The sequence below is a fragment of the Amborella trichopoda genome, chromosome 5 (assembly GCF_054954075.1).
Source record: "Amborella trichopoda isolate Santa Cruz 75 chromosome 5, AtrichopodaSantaCruz75HAP2 v2.0, whole genome shotgun sequence".
In the NCBI taxonomy this organism is placed as follows: Eukaryota; Viridiplantae; Streptophyta; class Magnoliopsida; order Amborellales; family Amborellaceae; genus Amborella; species Amborella trichopoda.
The window spans coordinates 7,787,340-7,793,739 of record NC_142340.1 but is presented as its reverse complement, the minus strand read 5'-3'; positions in this window follow the sequence as shown (position 1 = coordinate 7,793,739).

Sequence of the window (6,400 nt, the reverse complement as noted above, 5' to 3'; positions counted from 1 at the left end):
ATAAGTGATAAGTAGGAATCTCTCCATATATAGTCCTAAAAAATAAGATTGCGTGAATATAAAAAAATAGTATAAAATGTTGTTATGTACCCTATTACATTATTACAGTTTCTTAATATTTTAATTATAGAAAATAGAAATTAATATTTTTATATTAAAATTCAAAATTAAATATTTGAATACTAGTAAAAAAGAGTTTTGCGAAGGTACATGATTAGGATAGAATGCATGTGATTATTTTGTTGCATCACTTTTTTTTTTTTTTATAAATCAGTGAGGGAGAAAGCCCTCTACCTATTTTTCATTAATAAAAGACAAGAAAAATTACACCATACTATTTTACAACTCTACAATAGGGTAATTGCACTACATCATGAAGTAAAGGAAGGTTAAGAAAATTGGGGGGCCTGGAGCACTAAATAGTGGCCTCCATAAAAACTGTAGCCTTTTTAACAAGAACATCGGTCACCATGTTAGTCTCATGATAAACATGGAAAATGGACTATGATTGATTCTCAAGTTTAAGTTTACAGTTAGCAGCTCTAGTATGAAGAGCCCAAGAAGCTTTACACCTGTCTTGAATGACGTGGACAAGTAAAGAAGAATCGCTCTCAATTTGTAGGGAAAAGTAGTCCATTTGAAAGGCTAAATCAACACCCTCTTATAAGCCTCGAAATTCTGCATAGTTATTGGAAGCAATTCCAAGAGGAACCGAAAAGCCCATCATTCCGTCTCATGAGGCCTCCACAACCAGCTCGATATAGATTCTGAATAGAAGACCCATCAACATTTCACTAAAAACAATGTGACTGTGGAAAAGCCTATGCCATTGTTATGGGTGGCTTCCTCCTTTGCTGCCACCATGTAAGACATAAGTTCTTAGTAACTGCATTTTAGAGATATGATAAGTCTACGCCTTATCATATGCCAGATCACGAACGTGACAAGCAATCCTTCGCATCAACTTCTCACGACTGTGTGTGTTCTCCCTTGAAACAGACGTTGGTTACGCTCCTCCCAAATCATCCATATGGTTGTGAAGAAAAGAGAATGCCAAATGTTAAAAATACTATCATGACTTGATCACAAGTTTTTATTACTAAATTTACTTTTTTAAAAATTGAATTGAAAATTAAGGATTGTAAAATACTGATTTGAAAATTATTTATTTCTATTAACTAGGTGTTTTTAGCATGTCTAGGATGAAAAATTCAATTTTTTTTGACTTTTATTATTAAACTAATTAAAGTTGATTTCAAATAAGTGTCTAGAAAATGATTAATGATCTGAACCTTGCGGGCTACGCTCGCTTGTCAAGGAAATACCTAAAATAAATAAATTAATAAATAAATACTGCTGTCAATCGTGTCCGGTTTCGACTCTGGGAATGGTTCTAGTTTTTGGACTTTGCGTGTTAGATTCAGGTCGAGTTGGGTTGCGTTGGGCTCGAGTGACTGATGACCTAATCGTCAAATTTGAGCTAGACCTGACTGTACCCCAATTGATGTTTTCTATTGAATACTAATTTTGTATTATGATATTTAATGTATTTAAAAAAAAAAGTAATGATCCTATGAGACCCTCCCACATTCATATGTGTAGGACTCCAAAGGATCACTATTAAATTTGACACAGATCTATAGAAAGGTTATCACATGGGTGTGAGACTTGATTTTTCTAGAGATTTGTACCAAATTTAATAGTGATCCTTTGGGATCCTACACACATGGGTGTGGGAGCGTCTCATAGGATCATTACTCTTAAAAAAACAATTACATTTTTTATCCGGATCTGACCCGACTCTACTGGTTGGGTCTGAGCGTGATCAACACGGACCTGTCCGAGTTTGAGTTTTGTCTAAGTCCAACCTTGGATTGCTTGGATAGGGTCTGCTTGACCTCACCTAGATTTGACCCATTTACGCTTGACCTCACCTAGATTTGACCCATTTATGCCACTGTATTCCTCTTGGAGAAGATTGCCCTTTTTCTTTTCATTTTAAAAAAATTGGATATTTTTGTACTTGGCTATGAGGACCATAGTCAGCAAGTCTCCATTTAAAATATATTTTTAAAAAATTGATTTTTTTAAAATTTATTAAAAACTCAAATTTCTTAAAATATCTTATTTGAAAATCACTTTTTTGATGGATATGATATAAATGTTTTACCTATTCTCAAAAAAAAAAAAACAAAAAATTAGAAAAAAAGAAAAAAAAAAAAAACTTCTTTCCTATTTTATTGTCCTCATTTTCCAAACTTTCATGAAATTTCCATTTCTCTTTATTGACTTAAAATCTTTGAAATTTAGTTTTGATAAGCTTACTAGAAGTGGATTATGAGATTCTTGATTTAATCTTGATTTAAACAAATAAGTTATACCAAAAATTTCAGTTAAGTAATCCCAATACATATTCCTTAAAAATTGTATTCCAAAAAAAAAAAAAAACTCCAACGTATTCCAGGAAAACTTAGTCTCTCAAACGAAATGTATTTCCAAAATGGAAAGTCAATCCCAATGAAAGAACTTTTTCTTTTTTTAAAATAAAAGAATCATTGTAAAGATGATAGATTAAGTCACAATTTTAAGATTAACATAGTTGAGAATCAGGGTTGAAATTTGAATATTAAGGTTTTTCTTATACTCATTGTTTAATAAAAGTAAGCCTTTCATTACTTACTCTGAATATAATGCTCCACTTAAAGTCGTTCTATCTCTCGAGTCATAATAGTAAATTTACGTCATTCTATTTCTTATTTAAATTTTTTTATAATTTTTTCAGATCACCGATTTGCCGAATTAAATTGGAGATCTACAAGGGCGATCAGGTCCCGATGCTTTTTTAAAAACCTTGATGAGTAATGATCTAATGCAACAGTTGTATCATAGTATAATGCAACGACACTTCTAGAAAACCATGTTTGTGGTATTTGTATGACCCCAAATTTGAAAGCATGTTTGTGGTATTTGTATGACCCGAAATTTTGGGGATACACTCTTGTCATCTCAATAATCAATCCCCTAAAAAAAGTTCAATTTGAACCCTAGATACGGCCAAAATGAGTTACTTCCAAAAATGAATCTAGACCATTCATTTTGTGAATTTCAAGATCTTAGCCTTTATGAACTCAAAATCATTTTTTTATTTCTTAACATGGTTCATCTAATGATAATAAAGCCATCCAAAAAATTAGAAATGAAAAAAATCCTTTTAATGCCTAGATCTAAGCATCTAATGAAAATGAACGGCGTATGTTAATTGGGCTAAAAAAATACTTTCTAGGTGGTGTTTTCAAATTTTTCTTTTAATGATTGTTCATTAAAATGAAAAGAGTGTATATTTCAAAATTTGGATCAAACAAACGGTGATAAGATGATTGTTTAAGGTTGTTGCACAACCATTGCATCAAATCATTCCCAACCTTGATTTTGTACTATTTTGAAAAATAATTGAATATTACCATACAATCATTTATTCAAACAATCTAAGAAGAAGAAACCCATCAAATTTAAAAACTCATCACACTTTGTGCCACTCACAAATAGCGTGGGAAAAGATCAAGAACACCTACAAAACATGAGCTCTGTTGGAACTCGAAATAGTCCTGAGTCCTGGACCTCTAATTAGACTCGGATCGATTCTCCGTCCAAAAAATAAAGAAATAAAGACGAGAAGCCAAACTCGACTAGTTGCCATAGGTAAAGTTCTTGATTCGGCACCCTGTGCGGCTTGAGTGGACACACCCGAGTTTTCATTCACTGGTCAAGAGACACTTCGGTCGGCAGTCGGTGATCCACGCAGCTTCTATGGAGAGGTACGGCGGCAAGGATGCAGCTCTCCATCCAATTCATCTTCCCTCGAACAATCAATCCATATGACAACACGATTGTTGTTGTTCGAAGAAGGTGGTCTTGGCCCATCACTACCTTCGATGTCACGTTTCTCTTTTTTCAACCGCTCCATAGCTCGGTTTATGGATTTGCGACTTACAATCCAGTAGATCAGAAAGCCTGCAACGCAATACCCAAGAACAATGAACCAGGGAACGGCTTCCTTGAATCTAATGAGCTTCCACATTCTTTGAAGTCCCTAAGAAAGAAGAAACAAATGATTCTTTATCAGATTCGTCAAAAACTTCAATGGACGATGCCTCTTTTCTTTCTCTGCAATAGAAGAGGAAGAGAGGGTAAAGAAATAAAATCCAAGAAGAAATTATTCTATCTAAAACTCATAAAGAGAGGGAATCGATAGAAGAAATGAAAAAACAAAAGAGAGGCAACTTCAATACAACCTTACCTTATTTATAACATGAAAGATATTGACTCGTTTTTTTTATAGAAGTTTAGAAATATTCTGAAGAGATAACTAAAATGTTATATCATCAGAAACTGACATCTCTTTGAGAGAAATACCGCCCTTGGCAAGATTATCAGCCAACACATTGGCCTTCCAATGCACATGTACAAAAGAGATAGAAAAGGATCGCGAGGGATCAAAAATTTGAAACAGTATTGATTTCAACTCCTATGGCACTTTTTTCTCCCAAGTGCACCAATTGATAACATTCAAGGAGTCACCGTCAACAAATCAAATAGGTCTTAAATTCTTAGGAAAGATAGATAAGATGTTGACTCTTATCAATACCCTAAGACACCCTCTCTAATCCTAATCATGTAAGACTTCGAGTTCTATCACAATTCAAGGGTCCATACAACTAGCAATTAGTCGCATGATAATGATACCTTTTATTATATTTTGTTTTGTTGTTTTTTTTTTTTTTTTTTGAAATTTTAATTTTTTTAATGACACATTTAAATTGCAATGGGTCCATTCCAAATTTAAACCGTAAATTTATCAAACCTATTTAATGTTAAGGAGATATATAGAAATGTTGAGATAAGATATGGGTCCTTCACAAATTCAAAACGTAAAATCATCAAATTTGTATCATACTGCTTACTTAGAATATAGATAACTATTTAGACAAGGAAGATAAATAACTGTACAGATAATAAAAGATGAGTTTAGATAAGGCATGTGTCCATATAACGTTATTTAGAAGATAAAGAATTGTATTATAGGGCAAATGCAAAAATGGATTGGGCATGCATCCATTCCAAATTTAAACTGTAAATCGATCAAATCCTATAACATTATTTAGAAGAAGTAGAATTCTTTGGATAATATAAAGGATAAGCAACCGTTGTTTCATTGTTGTGGCAGTTTTTTTTAAAAAACATTGTTGTGACTTTTTAAATGTTCATTGATCTTCTCTTCTCTCTCACTTTGTACTGTCAGCCTCCAGCTGGTCCGGGTTGTACCTCTGACCATTCGGGTCCGGGTTCGGATACTACACCCGATGGGCTGGGTCTGGTCTAGGTCTGGACTAGACTCTATTAGGTCAGATTGGGTCCAGCACAGTCAGGAAATGCAAAGTTATTCAGAGTAGGCATTATATGTTAGCAAACGCATTGCATAAAAGTTGTGGTTTGTATAAGGTTGTAACTTTAAATAATCAAAGTAAGGTAAACTTCCAAACTTTGTCTTAAGATACAATTTTGGTATTGAGAATTCTTAGGAGAGCTCGAAAATCTATTTGTATATCTGATTATAAAAATTTTAAACTGTAAAAATGATTCAAAACAATTAAATTTATAAATATATGGTAATCTTGAAAATAGAAGATGCAGATAATGTGCTGCAAAATGTACTATTTTAAAAACTTACAATCTTTTTATTATTATTTATTTATTTATATCGATGCATCTACATGTTGAGATGGTCGATTAGATGGTTTTGCAATATCAAAACATCTCTTTTCGATGCCTTGCACCGTGCTTCTCGGAAAGAATGGACGGAAATCCACATTCTTATTATAACTCTATACAAATCGTAAATTTTGCTTGTATCGCGAAGTTCCACGGCAACAAAGAAACACAAGAGATATGCAATGAAAAATGATGTATCCATGTTGAAAAACAAATCATTATGAACAAAACCAACCCTACAAGCTTCGAAATTTGAACATTAAGAGGAGTCTATGATACCAATATTCATTCAAGAAGGAAAAATCGATTATCAATAATGCATGCATTTATTCAAACACTCAAGATGAGGAAAAATATAAAATAAAAGGGAAAGGTTTATATGTTTTCCTTACAGTATAGAAGTTCTATCCTCCCCCTATCATCCAGCTGTCCAATTTTGATCAAGAGAGCCACTCACTGTTTGATCTTAGATCTGATGTCTCAAAGTATTTTATTTTTAGTTTTTTTTTATACTAATTGTATGAATATGAAATTTGGTACGTGACATCTTCTCATTTGGATGCACCTATAAAAAAATACTAAAAATAATTTTTCGATAAAATATAATGACCAAATACCCCTTGAAACTTTC